Here is a 20,224-nt window from a genome sequence, read left to right as displayed (position 1 = left end):
CTTCCAGTTTACTGATTCTTTCCTCTGCCCTCTCTACTCTTCAGCTCATCTACTGAGTCTTTTGCTTTGGTTATTGTATCTTTCTCTTCTAAAATTTCCATTTGTTTCTTCCTATATCTTCTTTTTGTTTGCTGAGATTTTCTTTTTTTAATGTGTTTTTGTAATTTCTCATATAAGTATTTTTATCATGCTTTAAGATCTTTGTCGAATAATTCTAACGTATCTCCCATGTAGCTGTTGCCATCTTTTGATTGTTTTCTTTCATTCAGTTTGAGACCGTCCTGGTTCTTGGCATGACGGTGCAGTGGGTTGAATAACGTTCCCCATAAATTCATTTTCACCTGGAACCTCAGAATGTAACCTTATTTGGAAATAGGGTCTTTGCAGATGTAATTAGTTAAGGTGAGGTCATAGTGTATTAGGGTGGGCCCTAAATTCAATGACTAGTGTCCTTATAAGAAGAGAACACACAGACACACACATAAGGAAAATAACCATGTGATGAGAGAGGCAGAGATTGAAGTGATGCAGCTACAAGCAATGTAAGGGGCCATCAGAAACTAGAAAAGGGCAAGGAAGGATTCTTCGCTGGAGACTTCAGAGGGAACATGTTCTTGCTGACATCCTGATTTCTGGCTTCTAGCTTCCAGAACTGTGAGTGAATAAATTTCTGTTGTTTAAGCTATCGAATTTGTGATTCTTTGTTATGGCAGTCCTAGGGACCTAATACAGTTGGTATGACAAGTAATTTTTATTGAAACCTGGATATTTGGGATATATGTTTTGAGACTTTGGATCTTATTTCAACCTTCTGTTTTAGCTGGCTTCCTCTGACACTGCTCTTGCTGGGGACGGAGTGGTAGACACTGCTTCATTACTGCCAGGTGAGGGTAGAAGTTCAGGTCCCACTCGGCCTCTGTTGACAGTCAAGGGAGGATGCTCTTCATTACTCCTAGGCGTTCTCTGACACCACCCCAGTGGAGAGAGGGAAGAATGCCTTGTTACTTCAGGGTGAGAGTATTAGTCTGTGCTCCCTATCTGGTCTCAACTAATACCGGAGCTAGGGAGTAGGGGGTTCAGGAGGAGGAACTACCACCCAGCAAGGATGAAATTCCAGCAAAGGGGTTAGGATGTCTTGTTACAGCCTAGTGATTGTGGAAGTCTAGGCCCCCAATTCAGCCTTTGCTGGTGAAGGCGGGGTCGGTTTTTTTTCTGTAATGTTTGATGCTGGTAAAGCTCTTATTGTCTAAAAGTTTTCTATCTTTTTAGACTGCCTTTTTCCTGTCCTTAGAGAAAGCAGACCTTTGTTGGGGCCCTTTTTGTCTGTGTTTGTGGATTGCCACCTTCTTCCACTCTGAGTCTGCAATATATGAGGCGAAAGGAAAACCCAGGGAACTCACCACTGTGTCATCTCTCCACTCTCAAGATCCCTAGCTGGTCTGCTTTCTTTGCTTCACCTTTCAGTCTTTTCACGTTTGTTTTGTATATAACATCCAGGATTTTTTACTTATACCTAGCAGGAAGAATGGGGAAAATATGTCTACTCCATATCCCTAGAAGGAGAAATCCTCTGAGCTCCTAACTTTTTATTTCCTTGACCTCCTCAACTTCCTTCCCATTGTCCTTCATTCTCATTCACTGGCAAAACCCAAACTTTGTAACAGCCTAATTCTCTGCCTCCTTCTATGTTTAGGCAGCTAAGTATGAAGAAGAAAAATTGCACAGTGGAGGGAATTGGTGCACCAAAATTCCATGGTATAAAATTTCCAATTGCCCCCATGCTGCCAGCCATGCCTACTGTGTTTATCGTCAGCCCTCTGTTTCTCTCTCCCATTCCTCACACAAGTAACTGAAGCCACCTCCTCCATCCCCTTTCCTAACATCTCACCACCTACCTCACTCTCACCTGCTACCTCGTGAAGAAAATGGAAGCCATCAGATAGGACTGACTCTGCACCTACAATCTTGCACACATCTGCATTCATTCTTACTTCCCTCCCATGATGGAGGATGAAGCCCCTCCTTCTAAAACCGGTCTCGGCATCTGAGCTATGTAGCCCATCATGGCCTGCACACTCAGTAACCTTGCTCATCAATTATTGCCTCTCTTCTAGTATGTCCTCAACGTCATCCCTCCTAAAAAGCTTATCTTATATCATTAAAAAAATCCCCCTTGCTTCCTTCCCTTCTCATTACCTATCCACTTCTCTTCCCCATTTCAAAGCAAGGATTCTTAAATGTGCTTCCTATACTAGCTGTCTATACTTCCTGACATCTCATTCTCTCCTCAATCAACTGTGGTATCATATCTGCCCTCACAGTGTTGAAACAATTCTTGCCAATATCTCCAAATGCACTTATCACTGAAGCCAGCGGATACCTTTCAACCTTACCTTACTTGACATCTTTATAATATTTGCACAATTGAACATTATCTTTTTTTTAAAAAAAAAACCTCCCTTCTCTTGGCCTCTTCTGTTTTCCCTTAATCTCTCTGGCTACTCTCTTTGGTCTCTACCAAGTTTCCCCTTTCTCTGCCAGTGTTCCCTTTCTTAGGCTTCTCTCTTTACACAGTAAGTCTGGACACTCATCCGACCCTTGGCGCCTCACTATCCTTATTCCCTACATCTAATACATCACTGCATCCTTCATTCAACTTCCTTTGTGTATTACTCAGCTTGGGCTGCCATAACAAAATACCACAGACCGGCTAGCTTAAACACAGAAATTTATTTTCTCACAGTTCTGAAGGTTAGAAGTCCAAAATCAAAGCATGTTCAGTTTCTGGTGAGGACTCTCTTCCAGGCTTGTAGAGGATTGCCTTCTTAATTTGCCCTCACATGGTGAAGAGAGAATGCAAGCTTTCTGGTGTTTCTTCTTATAAGGGCACTAATCCCATCATGGAGGGGGGCACCCTCATGACCTCTTCTAAACCTAATTATCTCCCAAAGTCCCCATCTCCAAATACCATCACATTGGGCTTTAGGGGAAGAGGGGTACACAAGTCAGTCCATAGCACATTGCTCTTAAATTCTTTTGCCTTTTCCATCTCTACTGCCATTTTTTCTTACCTAGATTATTTCAATAGTTTCCCAGCTGGACTCTCTGCCTACATTATCCCACTCAAAGCTGTTCCCCATTCTGTAGCTGGACTGTTATATCTGAGGCAGAAATCAGACCTCATAAGTCCCCTGCAAAAAATACTTCAGTCATTTTTGATAGACTTTCTGTAAAGTCTACACATCTTATATAGCATGGAAATCCCTCCATGTTTGGGCTCCTGCTTATCTACCTGACCCATCTCTCTTCCCACCCCCTTGTACTCAGTGATACCTCCATAGTACAATACTTAGGGTTTGCTAAACACACCATGATTATTAACATTTCCTCATTCTCAGGACTCAACTCAGATGTCACCTCCTCTAACAAGCCCTCCATGACCCTTAGGCTGGATGAGGTGCTTTATCTAAGTAGCTCACTGTGATTCTTTCTTTCATAGCACTTAGCCCACTTCGTTATAATTGTGTTTTACTTGTCGGTCTCCCCCACTTGGCTATAAGCTCCTTGAGGGCAGTAGCTGGTCCTAACTCCTCACTCTATTCCAAGTACAGGTGCAATTCTGAGCACAAGTAGATGTTTCATGCTTGCTTCTTAGGTGCAACTTCTGTTTTTATTGATGAAAAAACTAACAAGAGAACATAAGCTATCACTCCACCAAAGCCAAGCTAGCAAGAAGCTCAGAAACCAAGGAATGTCACTATCAGTTAGTCAGCTGTCAGAGTCTCCAGACCTAGCACTGATACTATAGAAAAAGGTGACCTTAATCAAATTATTTCACTTCTTTGGGCCTTCATCTGTAAAATGAAAGGGTTGGGCTAAATCACCTCCTAAGTTTCCTTCTAATGCTAATGTTTTGTAATTCCATGTAAGGAGACCGTAAGTGTCTGGTTGGAATGTCTCAGAAATCACCAACCTGGGATATTTCTTACTCTACCATAAAGAAATCTGAGGAGAGCCTGGGTTTATAAAGAACCCAGGCAATCAGGGTTTCTCTTCACTACCCATTCATTTCTTTATTAATTCAACATTTATTGAGCACCTAATCTGTACCAAGCATATAATGCTTTTCAGTTTAGAAATTTCATAAGTGCTGATCAACAATAGAGTAAAAAGGACAGAATTCTCTGTGAGGACAATTTGACATATAATTTTCCAAATTTCAGACAGAAACACAGTGACTTCGTAGGGGAAAACACTACAGAAGGTTCTATAAGAACTCCATTCAATTGCATTTAGAAATGGTTATGTAACTGTTACATTGAACAAGTGTGACTCATAGGATGTAATCAATCATAAAGCAACACTTCAAATTTATTCCACAGAGTTAGCACTTTCTCTGCTTTTGGGTGAAATTTAGATCAAATTTTCATTCTTCTAGTCACTTCCAGGCAGTATATCCTTTGGTCAGTAATTAACGTGTCTGGATTCATATCACAGTAAAAACGTCAACAGGTTTCTCCCATCCCCATCTCAGCCTCCTACAAAGAGCTACAACTGGGTTAGGAGAGCAACCCATGTACCCTTTCTTTTCTGATCCCTGCCCCTTGCAGTTCTCAGAAGGTGACTGCACACTTCTCTGCAGTTAGAATACTGGGAGGAAGATGAGGAGAGGGGAGCAAGAAAGTTCTTACTTGCCTGGTAGGGGTGTGAAGAGCTAGTATCAGAGTTCTTTGCCTGGTAGTGGTGTGAAGAGCTAGTATCAGAGTTCTTTGGCCTTGACAGATATACCAAGTTGCCTCTCTTGTTGGTTTGTATGAGTTTTCCGGAGATGCTCCAGGGTAGGGCTTCTCTCACCTGGATTTCCCTGCAGATGAATGGATACATCTTAATGTGGCTGATCACTTACTCTTTCCTGGGACCCCAGGAATCTGGTACCAGCTCCATATTTTTGTTCATCTGGTTATCCATCCAAATGACCCTCTTAGAAAGGATGCAAGATAACCCCATGTCTGCTTTCTCTTGTGAGTGGCCCACATCTGATTCAACGGAACCACTCACATTTTATTTGCCCCCAGAGATTTAGAAAGGTTGGCTGGGGGGAGGACACCCAGCACACAGACTACTCTATACAAAACAACCCTCACCTCGAATCTCTAGTTTTCATTTTTAATGTACTATGTATTTATTATACGTAAGGGGTTGAAAAGCCATGTAATCAGATTTTGACAACCTGTGTTGCAAATTTTGCAAAATGGAGGTCTTATACCTCACTTTAAAATGTGAAATCAGTGTCTTAGTGGTTTACCTGAAACTTTCATTCTTTTACAGTTCTACCTGCCTTGTGATGCCAGAATGACCAGTTTCTAATCCCATCTTTGGTCTACACTTGCCATGTCACCGTGACAAGTAGCCTTTTCCTCCCCTACTTTCATCATCTAAGGGAAAGTTAATAGCAAGTCTTTATGTAATTTAAAGTACTTACTTGCATAATCTGGAGATTCCTAGGGCTGCCACAACAAAATACCGTACACTGGGTGGTTTAAACAAGTGAAATTTATATCTGACAGTTCTAGAGACTAGAAGTCCAAAATCAAAGTGTTAGCAAGGCTACATCCCCCCAAAAGCTCTGAGATTAGAATCTGTACTGAGCCTCTCTCCTAGCTTCTGATGGTAACTGGCAATCTTTGGCTTACAGCTGCATCACTCCAGTTTCTCCGTCTTCATTTGATGATCTTCCTGTACATCCATGTCTCTGCAGGACCTTCTTATAAGAACACCAGTCATTGGATTTAGGGCCCACCCTAATCCAATATGACATCATCTTAATTTGACTACATCTGCAAAGACCCTATTTCCAAATAAGGTCATATTCGCAGGTTCTGAGTGATCATGGATCTGGGGGGGCGGGGGTAACACTATACAACCCAGTACAGGTACTGGATATTTTCTATAGAAAGGTTTAATATCAGTGCAAATATGATGTTGCATGTTTTTTTCCCCCCCCAAATAATGTTTTTAAAACTAGGGAGATTACATCAATTTTGGAAAGGCCTATGGAAATGGGTACCTCTGGGTTGCACTGGAATACACTGCATAGCGGTAGTCATAATCATAGAGGAATATGACAAAGGAGGCAAACAAACAGCTTAATAAGCATGGGTATGTATCGTATGAGAGAATCAAAGCAAGCTAATAATAGCTACCCTAGAGATGAGCTAGCAGATGCTTTTTCCACAGCTGAATCCTCAGAGGGATGATGTAGTATTTGTTGATTTTGCCATGTGACTTGTAAAAACAAAAGAGATACAAAGAAGACAAATGACATTGTAATTTTGAGTGGTTTGACCATAACTGCACATACTAAAGTTATCATAGCACTGGTAGTGATGTGTTGTTCTATATACTCATCACTTTTTAAGCCTCTGCAACATTTTAGACAGTTTTCCTGAGAGTATTTTCCCCTGGTATCAGGTTTCCGCTTTTCCAAAAGTTTGAATGGTTTGTTGGAACCCTGTTCAAATAATGACATAACATCAGGCATAAAACTGAAAGCAACTAAAGGAGAGTTTTCATGTTATCCATCAAAATTGGGGTTTTTATACTAACTTCAAATACAGTTTCTTCATAATTTATCAATAAAGTCTATCCTGAGAAAATCTGGACCTTCAGAAAAGTGCAATGAATAGGTCTATTTCCTATCCATATCCTCTTGCTAATCTTGAGTAACTTCTTCCTGGACCTTTGATTTTGCTTGGCCAAGACTGCTTTTTGGAAAATCATATATTTACCCATCTCTGCTCATTCAATGAGATTGTCATGCAACTTTGGAAACTTGGAGTGACTTCATTAAATAGCATGTATTTCTTATTCAAAACGATTTGAGACATTTTTAATTACTACTTTTCCTTCTACTTTACATGGAACTTCTTTTCTGACCGTGGCAAATGCCACCACGTGCCTACCTTTGTATGTACAAACAGAGTCAGTGGATACTTACCCATTCTTTCGCTGCAGACGATTGATGCCAAATTTAAATCTTCCTTTGGGTAATTGTTTTCTCTGTGTCTTACTGTGTTATCGCCTCTTTACTGCAATTTGTATTTTCTTTTGTAAGACATTTGGATTCTTATGAAAGTGTTACGTATGTAAATAACGGAAACAACACCCACACCATTACTTAGCTCCTGTGGGCGCTGCCACACTTTTTTGTTTTCTTTCTTCTTTTTCGTCTTCTCCTTCTTTTTTCTTTTTTTAATCTATTCTTTTAAGAATAGTTCTTAGGAATAGAAATGATGCAACAGTCTAAAAGATATAGTCAGTGGTCTATTAATTAGTGGAGAGTAACGTTTATATAAAAATTGGCCTCTATAACTGACGGCCAACCTGATTGTTGTGAATGTCATACCATTTTGTGCTGGCTTAAAACACGGTAGCAGATGTGATACAGTTTGTATAATGTTCCACCATAAATTGAGCATGGCAGGATGTATAACACCATCAGTCAAAGTGAAATGGTTATATGGTAACCAGAGAAATTATTGAGCTTCTATATGGATTGGCCTGTTTTGATAAAGTAAGTCAGGCCACAGAGATTTTTCTCCACCTTGGAAAAAGGACCGAAAAGTACCAGTTATGCAAAACCACTGGGCCTGTTTGTAGTCAGTAGTCGTCCAGGACTTTTAGGATATCTTTTACCTGAAGGGCTCCAAGGGCAATGCTTGGAATCTCAAGGTCTACACACAAGCAGTGCCATGAAGTCCCAGTGTTACAGAAGTTAAGAGAGAGAAGGGGCTGAGGCCTGCTTCCCTCGTTCTCTGCTGGCCTCCTTCTCTTTTGTAGGAGAAATTTGTGTGCAAGGCAGGTTGGGACCACATCAGCTCAGGCCATGGGAAGGGGGAAGAAGCCAAGATCCAGTGTGACAGAGGGGACAGAGCATTTGTCTTCAGAAGCTGGCCCATCCCCAGGAGGCAGCAAGGCAGACCAGTGTGCAGCGGTCAAAGGGCATGACTAACACAGATTGAGCCAGACTATTAGGAGATCTGAGTGCATCCTCTCTGCCAGCAGTTCTGGAAGAAGTCCTGGTGACAATAGTCAAAATCAGGCACAGTTCCAGGTGATTGGTCCAGTCACAGCAGGTCCCCAGCAGAAGCTGAGAAGGGAGTAGAAAAGCACATCCTGCTTCCCAGAGGAATGGGCAGAGCAAGAATTTGGCAAAGCACGAGGACCCGAGCTGAGGAAGCTGGGGTCTAGGGCCAGGATCCAATCCCTGCTGAGAACTGGCATGCGTAGCAGAGAAACTGAGGCCAACTGGAGTCCCAAGGCTTTGGCCAAAGTGGTAAGAGAACTCTGAGACTCAGCATCTACAGGAGGAACCAGATTTCCAGTCTCTAGGCAACCAAACCAGTTTTGTCTATTAATAGGTCTAAGGCTGATGACACCAATCAGGACTGGCTCAGACTGGTTGGGGGCGACTAAGAGCTTCTGGAACTGTAATGTGCATAAGAATTACCTGGGGATCTTGTTAAAATGAAGATTCTGATTGGGTGAATCTGAATGGGGCCAATATTCTGAATTTCTAATAAGATCCCAAGTGATGCTGCTGGTTTTCTAGAAAAGCAAAACTCAGAGAATCCACACTTGCTGTCATGTGCTCCCCCCCCCCCCCACTGCTCTCCACCCATTTCACCTGCCCAATCAGCCGTCCCTCCTCCCCAGCCCTCTTCCTAGTCATATCTGGCCATCTTCTTTTCCTTTTCTTTTCCCTGTCTTCCCAACCCCTTTGTCCTGCTGCACTTCTCTGTCAAGACCATCAACAGAAAAAGAGTTTCTGTTTAGATACTAGAAGGGGCAAGATAGCAAAAGCCAGAGACATTTTCCCCATTGTCAGCACACAACTAAATGCTTTTATGTTTGATAGAAATAATTAGTCCAGATTAATCTCTTTTTCAGTCTCATAAAGAGCATGAAGACTATGTGACCTTTCCCTCCTAATATAATCCAACAGTTAAGAAATTTCTTCTAAATGCTCGCTTTGACAACACATATACTAAAGTTGGAACAGTGCAGAGAAGATGATCACAGCCCCTGTGCAAAAATGACGCACAAATTTCTGAAGCTTTCCATATTTAAAAAAAGACATTAAAATAGACATAAATTAATGGAGAAATATACTGTGTTTATGAAAGAGAGGAACCAATATAGTAAAATCTTCAATTCTACTCAAATTAATCTATAAAAAGAATGCAAATCCAATAAGAATCCCAACAGAGTTTTAGTAAAACCTAATTCTTAAATTCAAATAAAAGAGCAAATGGCCAAGAATAGCTCAGAAAAATTTGAAGATAAAGAATAGAGTGGGGAAAAGAAAGAAAACTACAGGCCAATATCACTGATGAACATAGATGCAAAAATCCTCAACAAAATACTAGCAAACAGAATCTAACAGCACATTAAAAGGATCATAGACCATGATCAAGTGGGGTTTATCCCAGGAATGCAAGGATTCTTCAATACACGCAAATCAGTCAGTGTGGTAAACCATATTAACAAATTGAAGGATAAAAACCATATGATCATCTCAATAGATGCAGAAAAAGCTTTCGACAAAATTCAACACCCATTTATGATAAAAACCCTCCAGAAAGTAGGCAAAGAGGGAACTTAACTCAACATAATAAAGACCATATACGACAAACCCACAGCCAACATCATTCTCAATGGTGAAAAACTGAAACCATTTCCTCTAAGACCAGGAACAAGACAAGGTTGTCCACTCTTACCACTATTATTCAACATAGTTTTGGAAGTTATAGCCACAGCAATCAGAGAAGAAAAAGAAATAAGATGAATCCAAACTGGAAAAGAAGTAAAGCTGTAACTGTTTGCAGATGACATGATACTCTACACAGAGAATGCTAAAGATGCTACCATAAAACTACTAGAGCTAACCAATGAATTTGGTAAAGTAGCAGGATACAAAATTAATGCACAGAAATCTCTTGCATTCCTATACACTAATGATGACAAATCTGAAAGAGAAATTAAGGAAACACTCCCATTTACCATTGCAACCAAAAGAATAAAATACCTAGGAATAAACCTAGCTAAGGAGACCAAAGACCTGTATGCAGAAAACTGTAAGACACTGATGAAAGAAATTAAAGATGATACAAACAGATGGAGAGATACACCATGTTCTTGGATTGGAAGAATCAACATTGTGAAAATGACTATACTACCCAAAGCAATCTACAGATTCAATGCAATCCCTATCAAACTACCAATGGCATCTTTCACAGAACTAGAACAAAAAATTTTACAATTTGTATGGAAACACAAAAGACCCCGAATAGCCAAAGCAATCTTGAGAAAGAAAAACGGAGCTGGAGGAATCAGGCTCCCTGACTTCAGACTATACTACAAAGCTACACTAATCAAGACAGTATGGTACTGGCACAAAAACAGAAATATAGATCAATGGAACAGCACAGAAAGCCCAGAGAGAAACCCATGCACATATGGTCACCTTATTTTTGATAAAGGTGGCAAGAATATACAATGGAGAAAAGACAGCCTCTTCAGTAAGTGGTGCTGGGAAAACTGGACAGCTGCATGTAAAAGAATGATATTAGAACAGTCCCTAACACCATACACAAAAATAAACTCAAAATGGATTAAAGACCTAAATGTAAGGCCAGACACTATAAAACTCTTAGAGGAAAACATAGGCAGAACACTGTATGACATAAATCACAGCAAGATCCTTTTTGACCCACCTCCTAGAGAAATGGAAGTAAAAACAAAAATAAACAAATCGGATCTAATGAAACTTAAAAGCTTTTGCACAGCAAAGGAAAACATAAACAGGATGAAAAGACAACCCTCAGAATGGGAGAAAATATTTGTAAATGAAGCAACTGATAAAGGATTAATCTCCTCCAAAATTTACAAGCAGCTCATGCAGCTCAATATCAAAAAAACAAACAACCCAATCCCCAAATGGGCAGAAGACCTAAATAGACATTTCTCCAGAGAAGATATACAGATTGCCAACAAACACATGAAAGGATGCTCAACATCACTAATTATTAGAGAAATGCAAATCAAAACTACAATGAGGTATCACCTCATACCAGTAAGATGGCCATCATCAAAAACTCTAGAAACAATAAATGCTGGAGAGGGTGTGGAGAAAAGGGAACCTTCTTGCACTGTTGTTGGGAATGTAATTTGATGCAGCCACTATGGAGAACAGTATGGAAGTTCCTTAAAAAACTAAAAATAGAACTACCATACGACCCAGCAATCCCACTACTGGGCATATTCCCTGAGAAAACCATAATTCAAAAAGAGTCATGTACCACAATATTCATTGCAGCTCTATATTCAGGACATAGAAGCAACCTAAGTGTCCATCAACAGTTGAATGGATAAAGAAGATGTGGCACACATATACAATGGAATATTACTCAGTCATAGAAAGAAACGAAATTGAGTTATTTGTAGTGAGGTGGATGGACCTAGAGTCTGTCATACAGAGTGAAGTAAGTCAGAAGGAGAAAAACAAATACCATATGCTAACACATATATATGGCATCTAAAAAAAAAAAAAAAGGTTCTGAAGAACCTAGGGGCAGGACAGGAATAAAGATGCAGACGTAGAGAATGGACTTGAGGATACGGGGAGTGGGAAGGGTAAGCTGGGACGAGGAGAGTGGCATGGACATATATACACTACCAAATGTAAAATAGATAGCTAGTGGGAAGCAGCTGCATAGCACAGGGAGATCAGCTTGGTGCTTTGTGACCACCTAGAGAGGTGGGATAGGGAGGGTGGGAAGGAGATGTAAGACGTAGGGGGTATGGGGATATATGTCTACATATAGCTGATTCACTTTGTTATACAGCAAAAACCAACACAACATTTTAAAGCAATTGTACTCCAATAAAGATGTTAAAAAAAGAAAAAAAAAAGAAGAGAGTGGGGAAAAAAGAAAAAGAGTAGAGTGTGGGAGGGGAGTTCTCACTCTAGAAAAGCTCAAGACTTAATATGTAGTCAGAGTTATTAAAATGGTGTAACAGGGCTTCCCTGGTGGCGCAGGGGTTGAGAATCTGCCTGCCAATGCAGGGGACACAGGTTCGAGCCCTGGTCTGGGAAGATCCCACATGCCACGGAGCAACTGGGCCCGTGAGCCACAACTACTGAGCCTGAGCGTCTGGAGCCTCTGCTCCGCAACAAGAGAGGCCGTGATAGTGAGAGGCCCACGCACCGCGATGAAGAGTGGCCCCCACTCGCCACAACTGGAGAAAGCCCTTACACAGAAACGAAGACCCAACACAGCCAAAAATAAAAATAATAAATAAATAATAAATAAAAAGTTAAAAGAAAAAAGGTGTAACAATAGATATTCTATTTAATGTGATCATAAGTGATTTTGATTTTCTTATTTGTGCTTTTTTCCTACACCAAATACGTGCTAGTTTTGTGATTAAAAAAAATAAACCTTAAAAAATAAATGCTTTGGGGCTTCCCTGGTGGCGCAGTGGTTGAGAATCCGCCTGCCAATGCAGGGGACACGGGTTCGGGCCCTGGTCTGGGAAGATCCCACATGCTGCGGAGCGACTGGGCCCGTGAGCCACAATTACTGAGCCTGCGCGTCTGGAGCCTGTGCTGCGCAACGGGAGAGGCCGCGATAGTGAGAGGCCCGCGCACCGCGATGAAGAGTGGCCCCCACTTGCCGCAACTGGAGAAAGCCCTCGCACGGAAACGAAGACCCAACACAGCCATAAATAAATAAATTAATTAAATAAATAAATAAATAAATAATTAAAAAAAAAATAAATGCTTTGAAAAAAGGGAAATATCTTCTGAAAGATAAAAAATCAGAATGGTGTCACATATTTATTTTATGTCCCTACTCCCTAAAAATATATCTATACAAAATATAGATATATATATATATCCGTATGTGGTATACACTGAATGTGTTTCCACTTGCAGCCCTAAGGGGTCGCCAGTTCCTGGCTTACACTAAAAAATAATCATATAATGTGAGGCTAGTTACTTAAACCCTCTCAGAAGTTTTCTGATCTATAAAGAGGTGATATTAATAGCTCCCCCAGTTCAACTCGGAGGATTTGTTGTTGGAATTGTATGAAATATGTGAAACTGCTTAATGAGATATTAAACAAGATACAAATGCAAACTGCTATTACTAGTAAGTATTTGAAATTAAGCAGTTGTAGATTTTAGAGTTTTGAACCATCTTGTGTTGGTTTGACTGGACTCTTTGAAGCCATTTGTGTTCCAACAGGTGAAATAAGTGAGTTGGGAAAGCATAGTTTAAATCACAACTCCTCTCCCCACGCCACATCTCATTTCACAACTGTTTTTCATCCATTCAATGACTATATTTATTGGGTGCCAATATGTACTAGAGACTGGAGTCACGATGGTGAAACAGACACTGTCCTTGCATGCATGAAGCTTACAGATTAGCAGAGTATTTGTGGACAAGAAAATAGGCACTTTCAAAATAAGGTGTGACCAGTGCTGTGATGTGGTAAGTCCAGGGTGCCATGGGGCTCTCGTGGGGTCACCGCCCAGGCTTGGATGGTCATAGAAGGTTTCTTCAACCATGTCATGATGAAGAGGATGAAATATGCAGATGATTTAAAAGGTAAAAACAGTGGAGGATGCTTGCTGATAGGGCGAGGGGGAAGGGCAGCATGTTCCAGGCAGAGGGAAGAAAACTTTACTGCCCCCAGGGCAAGAAAAGCAAAGGAACTACTTTCTGGTTTTTAAAAAAGCACCTGATCATTTTTTGATCGATTTCAATACTTTATAATGTTTCCTAGGCCAGGTGCAGCATGACGAGTAATAGAATACATTTTAGGGTGACCCCCTCCTCCCGCCAAGCCTCCGGACCACTCCCCTACTAGCCTTTCCCCTCATTGCCTGGCCTTTCCTTTTGAAAAGATAGCACTGAAGAGGTGGAGAGAGGCTTTTCTCTTTTGAAGCAGCAGCATTGTTAACAGAGAAGGAAAAGTCTCCCATGGGCTATGGCAAAATCCTGCAGATTGGTTTATGAATCACTGTAGCTTAGGTTAAAGCCACCTAATTTCCTGAAAGCCACCCCATGGCTTTAGCCTTCCAGAGGGGCATAAAGCTTGTATGATATTTACTTTTAGTTAAACTTAAATGGGAATGGAAAAAAAACAAAAAACAAAAAACCCAAAGAGTTTCTTCTGGGAGATCCTATTATTAAAGAAAAAAAATTAAAGGCTACAAAGCAATGTGGATAAGATGTATATATTGCATTGAAGAAGGTCTGGGAATATACATATCAAGGTGTTACAGTGATAACTATCTCTGAGTAATTGGATTTCATGCGATTTGTATACCCTTTTTATTGTGAAATATGACACACGTTAGGGAAAGTGCATGATACATAAAAGTATAATTTAATAAATTTTTATTAAGTGAACCCTCGCTTAACCACTACTCAGATCAATAAACAGAATATGGCCCAGGGGCCCTCCATCTGCCCCTTCCCACTCACAACCCACTCTCTCCCCGCTGCCCTTACTTTTATAATAACCTCTTTTTTTTCTTTTCTTTAGTTTTACCACCTAAGTGTATATTGATGCTTATATGTATTTATCTTTTCCTGTTTTTTGAACTTTAAGTAAATGGGAACATAACGATTTTTTAATCTCTATCTTTGAACATTAGCTTTCGGTCTTTTAACATTAGGTTTCTAAGTGTCATCCATGCTAAGGGTATTGTGGTTCATTCATTTTCAGTGCTGTATGGTATTCCAAGGTTAGATATACCACACTTTATCCACTGTACTGCTGATGGACAGTTTGGCTTGTTTTCAGTTTGGGGCTATCATGAATAGAGTTGCTATTCTTTTGGTGCTCACATGCACATATCTCTATTGGATATATACCCAGGAGAGGGAATCTGGGTCACCAGATATGCATATCTTTAATAGATAATGCCAGAGAGTTAACCAAACACTGCAGTAGCAATGAACACTTCCTATAACAGTGTAGGAGTGTCCCCATTGCCCTACACTGAAGTTTTGTGCATATTTTTCTCTAGCTCATCTGAATTTTCTATTTTTCTCTGTAATAAATATCCATTGGTTTAATTAGGCAAAATGCTTTTCTAATATTTCTTAAATTTGTCTTTCCCAATAGGGATATTATTTTTAAACTTTTAAATTGAAGTAAATCATTCTTACAGAAAAAAGGCACAGATCACAGATGTATGGCTTAATGGATTATCACAAAGAGAACCCACCTCTGTATCCACCACCCAGGTCAAGAAATAGAATTTTCTGGCACCCTAGAAGCCATCTTCATGCCCCCTTCTGACACAATCCTTTCCCTCCTCATCAAAGGTAAACTATATATTTAGTGCTAAAACAATAGATTACTCTTGTGTGGTTTTGAAATTTATAGAAATGGAACTATACAGCATACCTTATTTTGTGTGTAGCCTCTTTTATTTTCCAATATTGTGAGATTCATCTGCGTTGATATGCATAGCAGTAATTCGTTCATTTTTTTCTTTTCTTGCCGCAAGGAAGAAATACTGACCTAAGAGAGCTGACCTACTCAGCACTTTTTCAACTCATGGACTGTATTGACCCATGCCACATGTGGATTAGAACACTTTACAGTCATTTGTATTTTTGTTTCTGCACAAATAATAAGCTTTTGGGTTAGAGATGCTGCAGGGAGAATGAATGTGGTACCTCCGCCCCGCCCCCGACCCAGCTGCCCTCTGATTTCCGTAAAAATGGCTCCACTTGGAATTGTCTCTCATTGATAATGGATGTTTTCTTTGCCTTCTTCTCCATCTAAAACACAAAACAGTATCACATCCCCAGGCTGCGTACTTTTATGTAAAACAGAGCTGTCACAGGATTTTACTGGAAAGTTGATTTATTTCTGAGGATCATGAGAATCCAAGGATAAAACTGGCATCTGGCCACAGGGAGAGCCCTTGACCTAGAAGCAGAGACAGCTTCAAAGCTGTGTTGGTATATAATGGAACAGGGCACTTTTAACATGAATCACAGCCTCAAAACTTTCTAGGGGAAAAAGAAATCCTAAAACTGTCCTCCAAAAGGAAAGGTAAAATCAATAGCTTAGATTTTTTACTCTTTCAGATAAGCAATGCTAAACCCTTCTACACAAAACAGTTGTTGAAATCTAGCTTTTTTTTTTTTTTTTAAAGAACAAAGAGTCAACTGAGCTTGAACTCTTAAAGCAGAATCTTGATATCAATCTATTTTCTTAAAGCAGCCAAACAGGCTTTCAGATGGTAACTCTCTGAAAGGCTGCATGTGAATGTGTAGTAAATGTAATTTTTCTTCTTCTTTTTTTTTTCTTTAGGCCTTGAGATGTAATTATTAAAGCTGCAAATGTCCCTAGTGATATTAGCTAGATAATCAAATTTGGATCACAGGAATGAAATAACCTAAAGTGTGCCTTCATTACTGCTCTCCTCCAAAGAATTCACTTAATTCTACCCTCCCCCACCCACAAATCTGTAACTAGACAATGGAGATAGTAAAATTAGCCAGAGGAGTCAAAATGGTCAAATTGATTCTCAAAGCAAAGAATGCCATGTTTAAACACAACAGGTAAAAATTTCTCCACCACAAAAATAGAAAAGAACATTGATGAAATCACAAGCAGAAACAACAAATCAAAATGCTGAACAGAACTGCCAAATTTAGGAGACCTTATTGCTAAAGTAGCTATGAAGCTTACCGATTAACTTTCTTAAAAAAAATAAAAACAGGAAAAAATAACATTTCTTAAATAGCTGATTGAGAATAGTTTTTATTAGTAAACATATGTACCCACTGGAAAAATTATCTATGAATGTATAGGTCATTTGAACAAGAATATAATCAGTCTTGTAGAAACTTAAACTAAGCAAAATCAAGATTTTATCAAATTGAGCAGTTCTTAAGTGTTTTTGTACCCTTTCTTTCACTAAAAAGATAAAAATCCCCTTTCGTTCCCACCCACCCTTCTCTTGAATCGAGGCTAGGAGAAATTCTTCAACTAGAAAGGCTCAGGGTAGGAAGTTATTGCATAAGACTCCCTGTTCTCTTTTGCCAATGCTTTTTAATCCCTATGTACCAATCTTCCCTGCTATTTCATGACAAGAGGATCCCAGCTGTGCCAGATTGTGTGATAGCTATATAATCTAGACACAATCCACAGGGGTTTAGAACAGAAATTAACAAATATATTTAAGCTTGAAACCTTAGCTATAAAGAATATCTACCAGTTTCCCAAACATTCATAGACCAGTCAGAGATTCCATCGTCTTGCTTTATAAAAACCCAAGAGTGAAGATTACTATGAGAAAGGTCTTCTAGAATTGGATCTTGCTTATCACAGATATGTCCACCTTCTGTGGGTGCTAAAGCAGAACAAACATTGAACTGAGAAATAGATGTCTTGGGTTCCAGTACTGAATCTGCCATCAACCAGTTGTATAAACTCTGCCAATTTCCTGCAACTCTTTGGCGGAGATTCCTGTCTATAAAATGAAAAAAAAAAAAAATAAAGAACTAGATTCTGTAAGGATCCTTCCAGGTCTAGTAGTTGCGTAAGTGATATTTCTAGACCACAATTAAGTAAGAGACCACCCTCTCCCCATTATTCCACATCCACTTGGATTCATCAACACTTTTTCTTTCTTGCTGATGCACTGGGAGACGGTGTTGGGACTGGGAACCTAGCTCATTTCCTGGTACCCATCTCAGGTCACGTCTTAGATGCGGAGTCAACTGAATATGCTTTAGCATCCTATCTCCTTAGGTTCCTCTTAGAGCAATCCATTATCATATTTGGTCCTTTTTCTGGCATTGGAATTCCCATGATATTCTATGGAAACATTATGCCCAAATGAAAAGTATGAGAATGGCTAAGTATAGAGCTCCAGGCTGCCATGTATGTTTGTGATGCTCCCTGGAAAATTTAGAATCCATAAATAAGTGGATCACATTCCTTTTAACCTTTGAGAGTTACCACGTGGATCATGTCAACGTTTAATACTTGTAACTAGAGCTCGGAGGACAATTTGAAATAGTACGTTTTAAGACATCATCAATGAGACCTGACATGTGAGAGAATCTTCCTGCACTAAGATCTACAGCGGATGCCACATGGAGGAGCTGCAAACTGGGAGCAAATCCACTCCATCCTACTATGAGCCCTTCCTGTTTTGTCAGCCAGCACGGTTTCCTAAATCTCAAATTGCAGCCGAACTGTTCTGCAATTCCATGGCTAGCTATTTTGGGAGCCTAACACAGCAGGACAAATGTGTACAAGTCCACACAGTATGACAGAAGAATTAAAAATGTATTTACCATCTGTTGGTAGTTTCCTTGTGGGGCTCTTTTCTTTTCCTCTCCTGAAGCCACGAATCGGGTCTTCTTACTTCCTGCTGTCCTCAGAGAGCAGAGTTCTGTCTTCAGATCTTTGGAAATGCAGGGCTTTTTTTCCCCCTCCTTTAAATTTCCCAGACTGTTGAACTCTCGAAGTATTTCCGCTTCCAGGATCGTTTCCCTCAAATATAAAGTGGAGTGAGTCTGTGAAGAGGTGGTAGTGTTTTATACTTTTTTGTGTGGCCAGGTTACTTTCAGATCCTACACCTGAGTTCTGGTCACAGTGGCCTCTGGGAAGTTCAAGGGTGGAACAAGAGAAGTCAAACACAGGTCAACTGAAAGGAAATTAAGTCCTTCAGTTAGGCATGGGAATTCATGTGGGCCCTTTACAATCTATTTAGACCTTACTATGATGGGACGTGCCAGATTTGAGTCACAATTTCTAATAGGAAACGGTCCTCGGAATGTGACCATGGACTTCAAGTGAGAGTCATTCCAGCCATGTAGCAGTGTGGATAAAAAAATCATAAGCTGGAGTATAGTTTTGTTAGTTGGGTAACCAGTTAGGTTGCTCTGAAGCCCCTTGGTTTATGTAGGAATATTCAATCCTCAATAAGAATCACTAGCTTTAATTTCTGGGATACATGTATTATTCACTCAGAAATAAAATCTAATAGAGATTAGTATTAAAAATGTTGCTTTAGGGGCTTCCCTGGTGGCGCAGTGGTTGAGAATCTGCTTGCCAATGCAGGGGACACGGGTTCGAGCCCTGGTCTGGGAAGATCCCACATGCCGCGGAGCAAGTAGGCCCGTGAGCCACAATTACTGAGCCTGCGCGTCTGGAGCCTGTGCTCCGCAACAAGAGAGGCCGCGACAGTGAGAGGCCCGCGCACCGCGATGAAGAGTGGCCCCCGCTTGCTGCAACCAGAGAAAGCCCTCGCACAGAAACGAAGACCCAACACAGCCATAAATAAATAAGTAAATAAATAAATAAATGAAAAAAAAAAGTTGCTTTAGCCAAAATATTACAGTGCAGTGTTATGACTCCACCTGGCCTATTTCATTCAGGTAATGACTTGTTAAAAATTCTCAGGCTACGTAGGTGGATAATTTCACCTTGAAACCAGTGCTGGGTGACCTTGGACCTTGGGCAGGTCCTTTAAACTCCAAGCCTCAGTTTGACCATCTAAGAAATGGGAAGCATGATCTTCACCTCACCGGACTGTGGTGGGGATTTAGATGAAACGACATCTGCAAAACCCTTACCACGCTGCCTGGCATAGAATAAGAGCTTGATAAATGGTAGCTTTTAGAAATTATGATTATTGGAAGCTGTAGCTGTGCTACTTTCTGTTTGTTCTCAAACCTTGCTGTCACGTTTGTACATGATTTTCAATTCTGGTTTCAAATTTTGTTTTTAAAAGTTCTTCACAAATCTGAGTCTGAATGTGAAATTCAGCTCATTCCAACTCAGTCTTAATAGGTATACCAGATATAATTAAGTCAAAGATCAAGTAAATAGAATATATACCATAGTGTGGACAAGCTGCATTGGTTTTGGATTAGCTTCTAATGAGGGAATTGTTGTGTTGGAGCTTAAGGCTTTGCACATAGTAGGTCCTGAAAAATATTACTGATTCATTAATTCATTTAATGGTTGATGAATCTTTAGTGGGTATCTGTCATGTGCCAAGGACTGTTCTAGATGTTTGGGGTTTATCAGTGAATAAGACAGACACAACCTCTGCTCTCCTGACAATAAACAAACTAAAGGAAATGACTCTGAATGTTCTGCTGAT

General features: G+C 40.1%; 1 long non-coding RNA gene across 2 annotated transcripts in view; it reads right to left on the bottom strand.

Annotated features, from left to right (window-relative positions):
- Nucleotides 1-970: 970 nt before the first annotated feature.
- LOC309638848 overlaps nucleotides 971-20,224 on the bottom strand; it is a 28,743-nt gene continuing 9,489 nt past the window's right edge. For both annotated transcript variants that reach the window (XR_014251327.1, XR_014251328.1), the window contains exons 4-5: nucleotides 18,408-18,629; nucleotides 971-4,864 (exon numbers count right to left, since the gene is read on the bottom strand). This is a non-coding gene — a long non-coding RNA (uncharacterized lncRNA). The remainder of the gene's footprint in view (nucleotides 4,865-18,407; nucleotides 18,630-20,224) is intronic.

This window comes from Balaenoptera physalus (assembly GCF_965194825.1).
Source record: "Balaenoptera physalus genome assembly, chromosome: 11".
In the NCBI taxonomy this organism is placed as follows: domain Eukaryota; kingdom Metazoa; phylum Chordata; class Mammalia; order Artiodactyla; family Balaenopteridae; genus Balaenoptera; species Balaenoptera physalus.
Note: the sequence above shows the minus strand (reverse complement) of the source record. Positions and strands in the feature narration are given on the sequence as shown.